The sequence below is a fragment of the Agelaius phoeniceus genome, chromosome 6 (genome assembly GCF_051311805.1).
Source record: "Agelaius phoeniceus isolate bAgePho1 chromosome 6, bAgePho1.hap1, whole genome shotgun sequence".
NCBI lineage: Eukaryota > Metazoa > Chordata > Aves > Passeriformes > Icteridae > Agelaius > Agelaius phoeniceus.
The window spans coordinates 59,264,454-59,281,931 of NC_135270.1; the positions used below are offsets into that span (position 1 = coordinate 59,264,454).

Here is a 17,478-nt window from a genome sequence, read left to right on the forward strand (position 1 = left end):
AAGGTCTAGGCAGCTGATAGGAAATCTCTGCCATACCCTGGAGGGATCCCGACGCCTTCAGCTAAAATTAGACTTCAAGGGAAGGGGGAAGGCGGCGTCTCCAACCCACCACGAACTCCAGGAGAGGAGTGTGGGGGTTTTCCCTCCTTTCCCATCGAAACCAAACACACAGGGCTTTTGGGATGAAAAGAAGTTCAGGAAAAATAAACAAATAAGGTGCACTCTGAAGGAGAAAGGTGGGGACAGCGGGTCTACCCCACTGCTAGGGGAGGCAGATGAGTCACCAGGAATGGCAGGATGCAATGGGATGCTCCATGCAGCACTGAGAGGAGCTTGCAAAGCCCACCAGCAGCCCATCCACCAGTATGGATATGGAGAGAGGCACCTGCTTTACTGGTGCCCAAGACAGCTGTGCCAGGAGCCTGTTACAGCCAATGCTGCAGACCAGGACGAGGGGATGTGCTCAGCAAACATTCCCGTGCTCTCCTTGCCTTGGAGGAAAACCAGAACTCCCCTCCACCCCTCCCCAGCACACTAAATGCCAGTGGAGCTCAGGGGAATATTTAATCTCAAACCTCAGCAATCAATCAGTTCACCCTCATGCATGAGAAAGAGTCACAGCGGTAAGCACCAAATCCCATTTCCATCCAGGATGGTTTAATTATGTACAAAACACTTCCCTTTTAACATAAATCCTGAAGAGATCCAGGCAGCCCCCAGGTTGTGGGTGGGGAAGGATATGGTGATGGGGAAGGGGTGGAAGAAAGGGAGGAGAAGCCATTGTGGCAATTATTTAAAATGACAACTTTCTATGGCTGCTCCACTTGGCACAGCCATTGTTTGACCTTGTGTTTGCTGTCCCCGCAAACACAAGGTCATGTTCATTTTTCAAGCCCAACACGAAGCCCCTACAGCTTCCAGAAGCTGCATCTGCTTCTTTCCAACACACCAGCAAGCATGTGGGAAAGAGGGCATGGAAAATGCAAGATGGGCACAAGTGGAATGGACTGCCCAGGCTGTGACACAAACAACAGCAACACAGCCTCTCCACTGGTGCTGCCAGACTTATCCCAAAGCCTGCTCAATTCAAAAGGAGCCTTCCTAGATGGGTCTGAGCAGGTTTGGGATCACTCCCTGCCAACACCTGTTATTTCCAAGTGCAAGAATGGCTGGACCAGCAGGACCATCACACAGCTGCCAGTGCAACAGGCAGGCAGCTGTGAAACACATCCCTCCTTTGCCCAACCAGACCAGTCCTGAGGGGCACAGCTCACAAATGGCCATGTCGACATGTATACATATTGGTTTTAAATATAAACACATGCACAGACTTTTCTAATGTATAGGAACAAAAGAGGGGGCACCCTGCTGAAACCCCATGTGCAGCTCCAGTGCTCTCACAGTGCTGGAGGAAATGAGAAGCAGAGACCAGGCACACACCCACTTGCCACGGCGTGTTTTGGCTCTGGGAACGTTTCTGGATTCTCCAGCTTGAGCTCTGACCTCCAAGAGATGTAAAATGGTTTCAGAGCTGCTCTGGAGGAGAAGTGGAGGGGTCCTTGGGGGCTCAGCCAGGCAGGTGGAGCAGGATGAGAGTGGGGTGGGATCCAGGTGCTCACAGGGACAGCTGAGCCAGTCTGTGCCCCACCAGTTCAGAAGCTTTCAAAACGCCCATTGTGCACAGGAGGAGGTCAGGAACAACCCCAAACCCCAGTGCACAGCACAAAGCAAGGTCCCCTCATCCATCCATGACCACAGTGCTCAGACAAAGCAAGGGAAACAAGCTCAGGACTCAGGGGAGTTGGAGGTACCTTTGACTTCTCTCTGTGTAGCAGAGCTGTGTTTCTGAACCCTCTTTTTCCAGGCAGATCCAGTGGCAGGCTTTGTAAACACATGTGCATTGCTTCCAAGGGGCTCATAAAAGCAGCTTTTGGAAAGGGGAGGTGGTGCAGAGCAAAGGGAATTTTTCAATTCCTCTTGAGAGGAAACATCACTCAGAGATGTGGCAGGCAAACCTACCTGTAACCCAGATTTCTGCACTGAGGTCTCTTCAAAGGCCAGTGATCCCCAGCCCTCCCTGTTTTTTTGGCTTCAATTTCCCCAAGATCTGAAACATCAGGAAATGCTTGGCACAATGGACTAAGCCCCCAAATTCCACACAGAGGGAAACTCTGAACTGAACTCTTCAGCCCACAACAGGAGGTGCACAGTAATTAACAGGGATCAGGCACCCTCAGATGCTGGCAGCATGTTCCCAGAGGATCCAGCTGTACCCTCATCCTCTCCCAAAGAGCAGAATTTGGCAGTGCAATTCAGGACAGAGATACTCTGTGCAGTATCTAGAGCAAATTAAACCTCCCAGGCACAGCAGCAAGCATGGATTTATTGATTCATGGAAAATGTCCTTATAAATCACTTCATTCAGATCAACGGGACGAGACAAAACCAGGACTCTCCCCGGCAGTGAGAGGCTGCACTGCAGTCCTTTCAGTCACACATTCCAGCAGAAATCACTTTTTCAGAGCAGACATTTCTTACATTTCAGACATTCTTACATTTTTTGGGGAACTGGCAGAGTGCAACGCAGGGGCCAGTGCAGATCTGTGTCACATCTCACCTGGTCCCCACCTCTCTGCCACACAGCAGGCAGAGCCAAAAGATTATTTTTGCAAGGAAAAAACCTGCTTGACATCATTTTCACAGCTGCAGAAACTCCACCCACACCTGCTTGCTGGCTTACACAGGGCTGTGGCCACCAGGTGGGACGGGACACAGAGGCTGCTGCTCCCAACAGCTTCCCAAACACTGCCCCAGGCACTGCTCTGGGGTCTGCTCACCGTGGGACAGGACTGTCACCCTGCTGAGATGTGGCACAGGTCCGTGAGGATCTCTCCTGCATTATCCTCCTCCATCCCTGTGAAGCTGTCTTGTCGCAGACATCTTTTCATGAAAAATCCTTTCCTTAGGATTTTTTCCTCCTGAGAAGCTGAGAGGCCTCAGGAACAAAATGTAACCAATGGTTATCTGCTGCTGTGGAATGCAACAGGTGCATCTGGGATTGGTCTCATGTGGTTGTTTCTAATTAATGGCCAATCACAGTCCAGCTGGCTTGGACACAGTGCCCGTGCCACAAACCTTTGTTATCATTCTTGCTGATTCTATTCTTGGCTTAGCCAGCCTTCTGATGAAACTTTTTCTTCTATTCCTTTAGCATAGTTTTAATGTAATGTATATCATAAAATAATAAATCAAGCCTTCTGAAACATGGAGTCAACATTCTCTTCTCTTCCCCCATCTGAACACCCCTGTGAACACCATCACACTGTCTCCTCCCTTGGTGAGATGTGGCACAGATCCATTAGGGTCTCTCCTGCATTGTCCTCCTCCAACCCTGTGAAGCTACATTAGGAGTGTTTGCTCTGAAAGTGATTTCTCCTAGAGGATGGGGCTCCCAAACACTGCAGCTTGCTGATCTTATCTGCTTTTTTTGCTACTGATGGCTTAATGTGCTTTCATCAAGCTCAAACTCCCTTCAGGGCTACCTGTGGTCTGCATTCAGGATGCTGAGCCAAGGCTAAGGCCACTTTCTGCAAATGTTTGTTCCAGTAGCTAAATGCAGCTCAAATAGAAATAAATATCCAGAGGTCCCCGTGCCTTGTTCCGGATTGCATGCACCTGGCTTTGGCTTCCAGGCATGGGCTGAAGAGCTGCTGGATGCCATTTTATGGATTCTTGATGAAAAGGCAAGAGGAGCATTCCCGTTTCCCAGCACAAAGCATTTCCCCAGCTTTCATGCATGTGCAGCACTTCCCTCCACACTCATCAGCCAAAGCAGGGTCAGGCACTGCCCTTCCAGCAAGGGTTCAGCAGCAGCCCTGCTCCCAGACTGCCTCTTTTGCTAATCACAGCTCAAAAAAGCAGCAGCTGACAGAACCAGAGCACACAGCCTCAAGCTGCACCAAGGGAAATACAGGTTGGATATTAGGAAAAAGTTTTTTACAGAAAGAATGATAAAGTTCTGGAATTGTGTGCCTGGGGAGGTGGTGGAGTCCCCATCCCTGGGTGTGTTTAACAAAGCCTGGATGTGGCACTGGGTGCCAGGGTTGAGTTGAGCTGTTGGGGCTGGGTTGGACTCCATGATCTTGAAGGTCTCTTCCAACCTTGTCATCCTGTGAATTCTGTGAAAATGTTATTCCACAGCTCCAAATCACTGCCTGTGCTCCCTGTCCTCTTCATATTACCTCCCAGCTTTGAAAATCAGCACCACTCAGAGCACCAGCTGAGTCACTGGAGCCTGCTGGATGCCTCCAGGATGGCACCCACCTTCCAGGAGTGCCTCTGCCTCCTGTGAACTCCCCCGCTGGAAACATTAAAACTACAATTATCTCAGCAGATTAATAACAGCACAGCATCTCTGGCAGCAGTCTGAGGCAGGATGAGCTGAAGTTAGCAGGGCACAGGGGCACACACAGCTGTGTTTGTGATCCCTGCTGATCTCAGGCACCTCCAACCTGCCAGGCTGCCTCACCCCTTCTCCCAAACCCACCCATTTCCCTCGGCACTGATCAGTTTTTGGATAAATAAACGTGTCTCATCACATCTACCCACTGAACCCACTGCTGAGGGGGTGCCATTCCCATGTGCACTGGCTTTGGGAGAGCCATTAACATTTCATTCTGCAATTTCAGGTGTGATGCGGTCCCTTGGCTCCTCCCAGCCCCAGGGCACAGCTCCTGCCTCCCCAGCATCCTCCTGGCTTATGCAAAGGGCAGGGAGGTGAGATCTCACCTTTCTGAGCTGAAAACTGCCCCAGCATGGAGTGCTCTCTGCTCCAGAGACACCACGACAGGAAGGACAAACTGCCTGTCCCACCATGGAGTGCTGCCCTGCTCCAGAGACACCAGGAAGGGAAGGAAGGGAAGGACAAACTGCCTGTCCCACCATGGAGTGCTGCTCTGCTCCAGAGACACCAGGAAGGGAAGGAAGGGAAGGACAAACTGCCTGTCCCACCATGGAGTGGTCTCTGCTCCAGAGACACCAGGAAGGGAAGGACAAACTGCCTGCCCCACCATGGAGTGGTCTCTGCTCCAGAGACACCAGGAGGGGAAGGACAAACTGCCTTGCCCAGCATGGAGTGCTCTCTGCTCCAGAGACACCAGGAAGGGAAGGACAAACTGCCTGCCCCACCATGGAGTGCTGCCCTGCTCCAGAGACACCACGACAGGAAGGACAAACTGCCTGTCCCACCATGGAGTGCTGCCCTGCTCCAGAGACACCAGGAAGGGAAGGAAGGGAAGGACAAACTGCCTGTCCCACCATGGAGTGCTGCCCTGCTCCAGAGACACCAGGACAGGAAGGACAAACTGCCTGCCCCACCATGGAGTGCTGCCCTGCTCCAGAGACACCAGGACAGGAAGGACAAACTGCCTTGCCCCTGGACAGCAATTCTCTGCTTGCCTGAGCTAACAGACTCAGGCACTGTCACAGAAGACAAGGAGCTGATCTTTCAATGTGAAGCTGATTTCCCCTAATTTATCTAAAATCTGGGGCAGGCACCAATCTCTTCTCTGTGATAGAACCTGAGGGAAGAGGATGAAGTTGTGTCAGGGGAGTTTCAGGCTGAATGTTAAGGAAAGGTTCTTTCCCCAGAGGGTGGCTGGGCTCTGAACAGGCTGCTCAGGGCAGTGATTACAGCACCAAGCCTGACAGAGCTCAAGGAACATTTGGACAACACTCTCAGGCACACGGTGTGATTCTTGGGATGTCCTGTGCAGGGCCAGAGTTGGACTCAGTGATCCTTAAGGGTCCCTCCCAGCTCAGGACATTCTATGCTTCCATGATAATTGACCTCCCCTCTCCATCTGTAAGCCAAATCAGGGATAAAGCAGGTCAGTGGCTCATTATTTTAGGAATCATGATGAGACTATATATGTTTTTTTAATTAAAAGGAAATTCATTTACTTAAACACTTCAATCAGCTTAATTATCCCAATCCAGGAGTTTGCTGGTGCATTTTTTTGTTTTGTTGCTTTTTAAATAACAGAAGTAATCATCCCAGGGAGGGCAAACATCCATTTCCCATGGAAGTCATCCAGGCTTTTCCTGGCATCCTGGGAGGGAGGAGCAGCAGAGTGTGAAGGGCTGGCACAGAGGTGGATAAGAGGGTTAAATCCAGCTGCTCAGAGATAAGCTGGTTACACACCAGGGCAGCAAACAGGGGAATAGAGGTTTGCCAGCCTCCAGAAAATGCCTGCACAAGGCCCTTGCATGGCTGACACTGGGTATTTAACTCAGAAATTGCCAATAGCAGAGACCCTGAAGCCACATTTCACTCAAGCTCTCCTGCTGATGAACTGCCTTCCTGGCTTCTCTGAAGCCACCAACAGGGAGGGCTGAAAAAATCAAGTGACTCCTGGCTTTGAGGCCAGCATGGCCTCGTGCAGCAGCAGCACATTCTACCTGTTGTTGTGACTTTCTGGTCTTTCAAGGACGCTTTTGAGGCCACACACAGAAGAGTCTGAGATGCTGTCACACAGAAGAGTCTGAGATGCTGTCACACAGGACAAACCTCAGGAGATAAAGCAACCAAAGACCCACCCAGCAGCTCTGGCAGAGCTCCTCAAAGGCAGAATGGGGTGCAAACAGGCATCCCCCACCACACAGCTTTTGTGTGTTGTGTGCCTAATCCTAGGAACACGCATTCCCAGGTGGCACCTTTGGACTGACACATTAAATTTCACCACTGGCCTTTGGTTTCCTCTTTGCCTTCCAAGACTAAAACTTCTCCCAGCTGCTGCTCAAGCTGACCAACAGCTTTTTATTTTCCTTTGCATCCAGAAGTACAGAACTGCTGCTTCTGGGAATTATGCAAAGATGGAGAGGGTCCTTTTCTCTGTCCTGTAGCCACCAGCCAAGCCCAGGTAGGTGCAGCTCAGCCACCAAACTTCAAAACCTGTCGGACAGCAGAAAGCTTATGGCTATGCTGGAATTCCTTGTGCTTCCAAAACCTGCATCACACGAAACTCTGGAGCTGGAACCCTCCACAGAGATGCCCATCAAGCATCCCACACTTTGGCCCTGGTCCAGATACAGATAAGTAGGACAGAGTTTCAGCCATGGGATGCCCAATCCTGCTCTTCCCCCGGCTCCATCCGGAGGCAGCCACCTGCATCCCGTGTTAGTATGATTTCCATAATCAAAAAGGGAGTTAGCCTCCATAACCACAACCCAAAGGTATATTTAGCTCAACTGGAAGACAAAGGAGATCATGTCCACCACAGATTAAATTAGCTGAGCCTGCTTACGCCAGGAGCGCCCGTCTGCCATCCACGGCAGCTCCCATGGATTTATTCCCAGCTCCACACTTCAGAGGTCCCCCATGGAGGAACAGACCTGCTCCACAAAAGCTCTGGAAAGCAAAAAGGTGGAAGAATGGGTCCAACAGGTTTCCAAAGCCTTGGGCAGGACAGAGTCTCTCCCAAGGGTTTGTGTCATCTGTCTAGACCCTGGAGCCATGGCATGGGGTGAGTGCAGGAACCCACATGGGGCTGCACCTCCTTCAGCCCACAGTGAGGAAGAGGATGCCAGGGAACCCCGGGGTACCCTCTGAAACCACCCCAGAGCCCAGCTCCAGTGTGTCCCCTGCAGCCCAGCACAGCACAGGAGGGTGAGGACATTTCCCTCATGATCTGCAGGCCCTTTCCTTCAGACCTGCCTCCCAGGAAAAGATTCATTTCTCCTGCCTCATTTCCATGGATATAATTTCATCCCCCACCTCCTGTGCTGCACTCTCACGCAACTCAAAGACGCAGCCAAAGCCGTGGTTATTTTTACATTTTCCTCCCAGGAGATGGTATCTCCACAGGGCAGGGCTGCCATGCCTCATCAGATCACTGCACCAAACTGCCTCAGCCCCACGACAGCAGGATGAAGTCGGGGGGACACTCTGCCACCAGGTATTTTTCTGTCTCACTGGCATCAAAACTCAGCAGCTTTTTAGTCAAGAGCATCCCAAAAAAGCAAAACAGCACCAGTCCTGGAGGTTGTTCCAGTTCCTCTCTCCATAACTCCCACCCAAGCACTGAAACCATCTTCCAGTCATCCCAGTTTTAGATTTTCCTGAGGCTTTTGCAGTTGTCATGGAACCCTGGAAGGCACTTGCTTCATCCACACCCAGATCTTTGTGGATTCAGGATTCCCAAATTTCCCCAGCACAGAAAGTGACTGGGTTTGGCCATGCCATGATGTCAAGGTCCACAACAAAACCTCCTTCATGTGGCACATGGACTTCAGCACAGCATTCCATGTCTTTAGACCCACATGTCTTATTGGGCACTTTTACACTGGGAAAAGAAAAAAAGCAGCACTTCCATGAATAACCCAAGAGCTTTTGGAATTTAGGGAGTGGGGAGATGGAGAGCAAAATTCTAGGGATGCAGGGGAAAGCTGGTTTGTGCTTTTTGTGCTTTCCTGTCCCTGGGAGAGTTCCAAGGGTGGTCTGCAGCATGTTACAGCACATCTGCAGCACCTACACCCTGCAAGTTCACCCAGTGTTTTTCTTTCCCCTTTTCTCTGACATCACTCTTGCCATCATTTGTCCCCTGACAGCGAGGCCAGGCATGCAGGGAAGGGAGGCATCACCTGTGCATGGCTTATCTGTAGGTACTTTACAAATAAAAGTGACCATAATGAACATTCACACCTGGAAGAAATCCCAGTGCCCTTCCCCCTCCTACACCTCCCGAAGCAGAGCACAGATCCAGCTGCTCTGCAACCTTATCTTGATGCAGAAACAGTCTGGGACAGAGATAGAAGGGCTCCCTGAAGGCACAGCTTATTAAAGGCATCTTTCCTTAATCAGCTCTCTTCAAAAACACCGCACTGAAGCCGCCGTTCCCGGACTGGTTTTCATCACAGCAGCACCAAACACCCCCAGCCTGGCAAGGCCGTGTGTCCCCCTGGAAAGCCAAAGGGTTTTTCCAGGCTAAAAAGCAACTTAAGACCAGACAGATACACCCAAGCCAAGGCACTTTGGGGGACCTGCAGCTGGAAGTCACAAGGAGCTCCCAAATACCCCCCAGGGATGTCACAGCAATGGGGGCCAGCACAGCAATGAAGTCCACGGGATGCTCCCTTTTTATCCAGCAGCTTTTCCCACCAACCCCACTCCTGCTACCACGGGGGATTGCACACTTGCAGTCAAGCCCTGCTAATCCCAGGTTTCAAGAACCAGAGCTACAAAACAACCACACAAAGAGGCAGCAGCTCGCACGCATCCCGGGAACCTCCCTGCAGCCAACGCCTCTGTGTTTATCCAACACTCCATCTCCACTCGTTCAGCTGTTTCCATCCCACCCTGCTATTAATGGATGCAGAAGGAGGTTGGGAGAGGCGTTGGACAAAAGTCTCATTTAGAGATCAAGACAAGCTTAATTGGTTTCTAGCCAGACCTGCACAAAGATGGGTTACTCCACAAATACAGTTGCTAATCTGCCCATTATACTCCCTAAGCTCCCACCCACAAAGAAAAAGAAAATAAAGCAAAGATGCACAAAGGAATGCAGGATTTTGAGCGTGTTACTTCCAGCTAGGAACACATCACGAGTGGTTGAATTCTACAAGAACAAGCCCCTTTTTTTTCTTTGAAGGAAAAGGATAACCAAGCAGTAAACAAACAACAAAAAGACCTAACATAGATTTAATCTGCATTTTTCACAGGCAATCCCCAGCTATTCTTGAAGAGCATTTCCAGCAGCTATTGTTTCTGTGGGCAGGGGAAAAGCTTACACGGCCAAGGAGACGTCATGTCACAAGTGACAGAGTAGAAAGGATGGGGAACCTCGTGATTAAAAAGCACAGGACTGAAACCCTGGAGAGCTGAATTCACTTCCGAACTTGGCTGTAAAAAAAAAATAAAATTAAGTTCGCGAATTTCCTGTGTGATCACATCCTAGATGATTTATTCAAAACCTGGTGTTGAAAAGCCAAGGGAGGGGGAAGGAAGCAGGAGGAGGAAGGGGAAGACACGGTCCTGTGGGCTTTTAATAAGCTTGGGGTTAGGGCAGCACTGGCAAGCTGAATACAGAACTGAATATCCATCTGTATTGGGCACTGCATGACCTGGAGCTGCTGCTGGGAAAGCACTGAGCATCCCACAAGCTCAGGTGAGAGCCTGCCCTGCTGCTCTGCCCATGGGCTCACATCCCACAGGCTTCTGTAACGCTGCACTCCCAACACAAACACAGCCACGCGCAAAATGGAAAGGCTGGGGATGGTTTCCCCTCCTGGAAAATTCAGAGAATTTAGAATTTAGAACCAAGAACATAAAGCTGTTCCCTGAACACAGCGTGTTATAAATCAGACACAGCCCAGCCCCAGCAGCACAGGTAGAGAGAGGCAGGTGATGAAAGGGTCCTTTGGTTACATCCTTCTCCCCTCGTGCAGCAGCCCAGCACTCCCAGCTCCAGCAGAGAAGGGCTGTTTATTTTCCTGAAAGGCAGCCAGCTCTGCTAGGTGGGAAGCCTTGCACCCATGGGAGAGCTGAGCTGCGGTGGCAGCACAGAGCCAAAAACAAGGCCAGCACCACAAAGGATGGGGGTCCTGTGCTTGGGACCTTTACAGAAACATCCCCTGAGCTCCAGAGCACCTCTGCAGGGCAAGTTCAGAATAGTGCAGAGAGACAGAGAGGGGTTTTTCCAAGACCTTCAGCCACAATGGGAGAGCACAAATCCAAGGCTTGGTGCAAACAGCAGCCCAGTCTCTGACATTGGATAAGAGCTTCCAGGCACAGAGATATGGGGTTGGTGCTGTCCCAAAATGCTGCTGTGGGAAACTCAGGGTGAACAGATTCAAGCTTTTCCTTTCAGCAGCGAGACAAGCTGTAATTAGCAGCACTGAGTCCGACCCAGAGGCTGGATAAGGACATTCCCGTGACATATCTGACAAGGCGACTGCTGGATATGTTTTCCTTGGCTTTTTTCCTCCCTGGAAAAATGAGCACCCATTTTTCACAGGTCTTTTTTCCCCCTACTCTGTGTTGCCTGCAGTCAGTTTCCCAGAGTAAGGGCATACATTTCAGAGCACACTGTCACAGCCCATTACCACAGCTGGAGCTCGGTCTTGCCTTCCCCAAGGGATGGGTCCCTCCTTAATTATCCCACACCTCACAGCATACTGGGGATGCCAGACCCCAAAGACACAGTCTGTTTGACTTTTCAAAATGAAAAACACAGTCCAAACCACAAGGCAAAGGTAAAATAAAAACTTGAACATGAGGCAACTGAGCTACAGCTGCGAGACACATCCTCACCACTGTCTCACACGTCTGTCACCTAGCTCAGCCTCATCCCCAGAGCAAAACCAACAAAGCCTCCTGTGATGCAACTACAAGCAACCCTTTGGAAATCAATTCAGAGAATTTTGAGGCTAAAGTCCCTCTTTACTGTCTTTTTCTCATGATGAAAGCTGTCACGCTATAGAATGGCTTCAAAAGCCTGGATGTAAGGTAAGTCCTAGTGTGCCAGCTAAAGGAATGGCACAATTTCATGACTAGGTAACCCAAATCACAGCCTGTCACACATCACTGCAGTTTGAACACAGCTATGACCACCACTGCATCAATTAAGAACTGACAAATTTTGCTGAACCTGCTAAGTGGAAGAGCAGCATTTAATACATAAGTAAATGGGGGAAAAAATGAGCACAAAGGCTCAATTCCAGCCCCAGCCCCAAAAGCAGAACTGACTGCAGGGATTACAATATTTAGCATGCTCCAAAAATTTTCCTCAACATCTTTCTGCTCCATGTGATGGACAGGGATTTCTCATGCCTCCAGAGCCACCAGCTACTTCACATGCAATTCACCAGAAGCACTCTCCATGGAAAAATAGATGGAGCTCATAAATGGATCCAGGTGGTCCCCAAAAAGGTTCCAGTCTCTTTGCAGGGTGTCTCCAAAATGCTGGGACGAGGAGATGAGGTCTGAAAACCAATCTCCCAGACCGGAGAGAGCTTTGGTAAGCAAATGGCTTGCGTAAAGTTTCTGTCAGAACACCCATTTGAAGCGCTGGCACTGTAAACAAGGTTGCTCCAGAGGCACCTGGGATTAGCACTGTTCAAACAGTCCTTGGCATGACTTACCAGAGAGCCCAGGAACAGATTTGCAAGTTCAGCTTTTCTCCTGCCTGACACTCGCCCAGCACCTCGGAACAACCAGAGCTCCAACAGCCTTAACCCTGCTGTCTCCTACATGGAGTTAATGGCAGGAGCCCTGTGCTTGCTCACAGGACTTAGTGGAAGAAGAAAACCCAAGGAGGCAGCACCGTGGGGCTGCTTTCTTCCTGTGTTGCAGGATGAGATCCAACACCAAGCTGGGCTCACGAGTGTCCCCCTGCAGAAGCACAGAGGCTGAAAGCAATGCATGGGATATGCAGGGGGAATGGTGCCAAGCCAGACAGGGCAGCTGAAGAACACCAGGCACCCAAAGGCTCACCCTGGTATCAAGGCACAGAGCAGCCTCTCTTCCCTGCACTGAGCACACAAGCCAGGACACTCCTCGTGCCTCGTGGGCACAGGGAAGGAAACCTCAGCCCATGGAGCGCCCCTGGCATGCGATCCCTGTGGAAGCCAGGCACGACAAGGGCACCCACCTTCCCTGACACATCTCCCCACCCTCAGCCCTGTGGTTTCCAGGAGCAGCAGCATGAAACAACAGGAACATGAAGGATGACTGCAGTCACGGCAGGGAAGGCTCTGCACAAACAGATTTACAGCGGCTTCCATCCACACAAGCATCCTTGAAGGAAACAGCTGCACCGGACCACAGCTGACACAGACTCTCCAGGATGGGACATGAGTTCACAGCTCCTCTAAGCACCATTCATGAAGTTGATGCTGAGGCCAAGCAAAGAACAAGCACTCAAAAAAAAAAAAAAACAAAACAAAAAAAACCAACCAAAAAAAAAAAAACCCAAAAAAAACCACGAAAAAAAAACAAACCAGAAAAATGACAACCCAAAAAAATAAAATCACCTCATGGCTAGGTAAAAGTCAGAAGTCAGATGGATGACTTCAGCTCCAGAAAGCCACCTCAAAAAGGTCTGGAAAAAAGAAGAATACTCAGGAGCAGCAGCAGGGCAGACCCACCAAGGACTGAACTCCGTGTCACATAACACATCACAGACAGAAAACATCTTCCTGTGCTGCCTCCATGGCCATGCCACAGCAAACAATCTTGCTCGTTTGGGGTGGGGGAAATGGTCTCTGGACTGTTCCTCCATCCCCCTCCTCCTCCCTACTGGTGCTGGGAGGAAAGCCTGCCAACAGAGTTTGCCTGTAACAGGCACCAAGCTGCTAGAAAATCACCTGAGCAGCATAAAACATCTTTCCACATCCCCCTGTAACACAATGCACTCTCCTTCTCACACCTCAGACCTGAGTGGCTGCAGGTCCCACCCCTGAATGATGCCCCTCTACATCCCCCATTTACATACTCCAGGGTTTGTTTTTTTTTTTTATTTTAATGAAATAAACTAAATTTATTTTTAAATAAAATAAATGTATTTTAAAATAATTTTTTAAAAATTAAATTTAATTTCTTAATTAAAAGTTTTAAAATCTCCTCCCAGCCCAAGTGGTGCAAAGCTGGCTCCCAGGTGCAGAGCACAGCCCCAGCTGCCCTGCCCTGCAGCCTCAGTGTATGGACAGCTGTGTTCCTGCCCAAAAACAGCGTGAGGACTTCCCTGCTTGGTGACAGTCTGCCCTCAGATGCTCAACCCTACAACCTCTGAGGATGCTCTGCTCACTAGAAGGGGAAACAAGCTGATCCTCACTCCTGCAAAGCATCAGAGGAGCCCACACCCTGCAGAGCCCTCCCCAAAAGCTGCCAAGCTCTGTAGCTCAGTTTTTTCAAGCTCTCTGGTACAGAGCCCAGCTGCTGGTGTTTCACACACCACCCCCCAGAGCCTGCCTCTGAATGGCACAATTCTGAATTGCTTCCTCCTGCCATGCTGCCCCAAGGCAGGATCTGCCAGCAGCCCTGCCCATCGCCAGGGGAACGGGATGAAAGCCCCAGGAGAAAGAGGAGCAGCAGGGAGCAAGGAACACCAGGAGAGAGCCCACTGTGCTCTCCCAGGGATGGGCACAGGTCAGGTGGATTAACTGGGTCCTTCCCCTCTCTTTATCTCACCATCTCTGGCTGCTGCCAAGTTGTTTTGAGCTTTGGCATGGCTGCTTTCCACGCAGGGCCTGCACAAAAGCGACGAGGAGCCTCAGTGCAGAATTCCTGGCAGCAATCCAAACCCAGAGGTCGGTAATTGGGTCACTGGGTTCAGCTTCCGAAAACCATTCCTTCAGGAGGTGTGGTAAACACAGGCACAGTCACAGACAGAGCTGGACACTCCTGCAGCTCCTCCACCACACCCTCCACACCTTATTTCATTATCCTCTCATAAAGCACTCGGTGGCACAGGGACAGGGCAGCCTGGACAGGGAGAGCCCAGACTTCAGGAGGGAGCCATGATTCAGGTAAGCAGCACGTAGCTGAAAGCACATCATCGCTATGCAGTGCTCAGCCCCAGGAATGCAGAAGGGAAACATGAAGCCACTTGTCTGGCACGGCAAATAATCCTTCAATCATCCAGCAGCCAGGCCCTGCCCGGAGCTCTGGCTTGGGAAAGAGAGGAGAGGATGTCTCCAGCCATCATCTCTCACCAACCGCGCCACCAGGCGCTGCTGCGCCTCCTCCCAGCCTGCAAGTGAGCTCCAAACAGAAAATAACAATCCAAGCAAGTGGCAGGTACTGGAGAAAGAGAAGAGGTGTGAAGAGCAACCTTAGAAGAGCTTTGAAGAGCAACATTGCTTTGAAAAGCAACATTAGCACCTATCAGCACTGGCATGGTGAGCAGCTAGCTGGTGTTGCTGATTCCCCAACTTCTGGGACTCTGGCTGGGCCCTCCCAGGGGCTCCCCTGTTGGGGAAGACCCTCCTGGAGTGTCAGGCAAAAGAGACCCACTGGATTTTTTCAGGTTCTTGATTATTATTATCTTATCTAGAGTTTTGCACGCCAACCACACCAGGCTCGGCGTGCTGGAAAAGCACCGCAAAAATGGCGAATAATCTCTTGTTACAAGGTACTTTAAAGCTAAACTATCCAATTAAGAACCTTGATTATTCCCCTTTATCCTTGATTTTTTCCCCTTTTAACCCAATAACTGATCCCCAAAAGCCTGCAATGCAGACTTTTCCACCCAATTACAAAATGCCACCCAAACCCATGAAGAAGAAGGAAGAAGAAGCATTAAGAAGACGCCCAGGATGACACCCTGTGCCCTCCATCTTGCTTCCATCCACAACATACTAAAAATGCCAAACCCTAAATTTCCCACCTAAGTGATACACCTACACTACTCTCTACAATCTACTTCACACTTTAGTGGATTCAACTCTATACTGCAGTTTGGGAAACTTTATCCATGAATGAGGGTCCAAGTCAGTGTTTCCCTGGGGGTCAGGGCACCCCAGAGCAGACAGGGAAATATTCCCAGTGCCCTGGGTTTCCACAAGCTGGTGGGTAAGAACACACCTGTCCAACACCACCCTTCCAATGGGCCACGGCAATGTTTTGTCTCTCAAGGCAACTCAGCCATGAGGAGAAGAACAGGGAGAAACCTTCTGAGTCATGGTCACACTGAGTCACCAGTGAGTGTCTCTAGGCTGGGCCATCCCATCCAGTTTGGCTGACTCAGGAAGGGACCACGAGCAGCCTCGTCTCCCAGGTGTTCCAGGCAGCACAAACATTCACCATGTCACACATTTATAATAAACTGCCCCCAAAAGGCTGGGGGTGAACACAGGAGGGAGCATGAACAGGATGGGGTAATCAGAGACTCATGTGAGGGCACAGAGGTTGCTCCAGACCTGGGAACAGCATGGGACAGATGCCCTTGGGAATGACCCCACCCAACCCCACCATGAGGAAAACACAGGCCAGATGTTCAGACAACTTCAGGCATTAATTTGGTTAATTTGCTATAATTCAGGTGGCTGGTGTTCAGGCCACACCAATCACGAAACAAAGTGCTGTCAGCTCAGATCCTGAAACTCTTCAGTCAACTAACCACGTCCTTACAGTGTGCCAGGGCTGTTTCTCTCATTTCCATCTCCTTTGGTTTTCTTCTCAGTGGCCGCAAAGATCTGAAAGCTTTATGACTCACTGAGCTGAGATTTTCTGTGCTACCCCAGAACTCCTGGTTCCTCAGTGAATGCCAGAATGTTATGACATGCCACAAGGACAGAAGATACCAAGTGCAAATGGTCTCCTGAGAGGGCAGGAGACCATTTGCACTTGGTATCTTCAGCACAGCTTTTCTCCCAATTAAGGAAGAAAGAAAAGAAGAATCAAAGGCAAACAGCAAATTACAACATGTATCTGGCAAGGGGCTGTGGAGCCTCTAATTTTTGCATTAAATAGAAAGTTAGAAATCATAGAATCACAGAATGGTTTGGGTTGGAATGGACCCTAAAGACCATCTGGTTCCAACCCCCTTCCCCTAGTTTAGGTTGCTCAAAGAATATGTCATGAAGGATGAGGGAACTAATGCAATACTCAGAAGAGCTTCAGCTGGAATATTTAATGACTTTCCAACCCTTAACTAGCTGTTTCTCTCATCCCCTAGTATGCTAAATACACAGAGCGAGTAAATCTATGTGACTTAGCATCTAAATTAACCAACACACAAGTCAGGATCAGACATTCAGTATTTCTGCCCCAATTCATGGCCCTTTGCTCAGATCAGCTCCTTTTTTTTCCAGCATAGCACTGACATCTGTTGTGTTGCATGAGTGAAAAGTACATATATGATTAAGAGAGGGGGGAAAAAAGAGAGAGGGGGAAAAAAATCAATGTGGACATGACTTGAATTTTACAGCATTTGGCTGCCACGACTTGCAAATAAACAGCTGTCCCAGCAGGTCCATGCAAGCTTAACAGCACAGCAGTAAAACACAAGGTTTTTCTTCCCCTTTAAAAGGGTTTTGCTTATATAAAAAAAGTATATTTTTATAAGAAAATAAATTGCAGGTTGAAGAATCATAGTTAGGTCACACTCAATTCCAGCAGAACAAGCACATCCTGCTTCACATGGCCTCACCAGTCACTCCACAGCAGTGGCAGCTTTCTGAAGCCGAGTTAAGATATTTAATTACCAGCATCAAGTCAGAAACCAAAGCGTCCAACAAAATCCTCATTTGTGAGCGAAGGCTGCAGAAATGTCGCTGAGCAGGCTTTGGCAATCTCCAAAGCTGACAGCTGGATGCCCTGGCTTATCGACTGCTAGAGCACGGGCGGAAAAAAGCTCTGAATACTTGCAGTGCCGAGCAAGCCTTCAAGGCAGCCCTGCCAGCCTCTTAAAAAGGCTCACAGAAATAGGCTGGCTTCATTTATTAATACTTCAGAGATAAAAGTGGCCGTGTAGGAGCAGC

At 49.8% G+C, this 17,478-nt stretch overlaps 1 protein-coding gene across 2 annotated transcripts in view; it reads right to left on the minus strand.

The window, feature by feature from the left end:
* Nucleotides 1–17,478, minus strand: part of DAAM1 (dishevelled associated activator of morphogenesis 1) — a 96,046-nt gene that overhangs the window by 75,843 nt on the left and 2,725 nt on the right. The window lies entirely within an intron of this gene.